The sequence below is a fragment of the Plasmopara halstedii genome, assembly GCF_900000015.1.
Source record: "Plasmopara halstedii genome assembly, contig: Scaffold_526, whole genome shotgun sequence".
Classification (NCBI taxonomy): domain Eukaryota; phylum Oomycota; class Peronosporomycetes; order Peronosporales; family Peronosporaceae; genus Plasmopara; species Plasmopara halstedii.
The window spans coordinates 474,199-474,698 of NW_020187446.1; positions in this window are offsets into that span (position 1 = coordinate 474,199).

Consider the following 500-nt stretch of genomic DNA (forward strand, 5'->3'; position numbering starts at 1 on the left):
CAGTGGCTGAAAAAGAGCGCGCCCGGCTTGTTAGAGTACCGAAGCTCGAAAAAGCAAAAAATGTTGTTTCTGATTTAGTTTCGCGTTTAGGAAAATCGAGATAAAACTTGAAGAGGACTTAAGAGAGATAGTTCCGGTCGGAGAACACGTTGGCACTCCCGCCACCCCAAGTAGACAAGAGAGCCAAATTCTCCGGAACAATCTCGAAGACGCTATTGCAAGACGCGAGCAAGTCAACATAAATCTTGTCAGAGCAAAAAAAAACTCAAGGCTTTTAAACGCATGAAAGCCGAAGCTTCGAAAGTGAAAACAAAAAGCAAAAAACTCAGCACGTTGCTTTCCGAACGCGCTAAACACTATGTAAATGAAGGTGTCTGGCGTTCGAATAACGCTGCTTATTACAAGAAAAAAGCCGCTGAGGAACCCGCCGAAAAAGTCATAGCCATTAGCATCGAAGAAATCGTTTTCCGCGCCGTAGTCGACGAAATCAAGCAACTCGA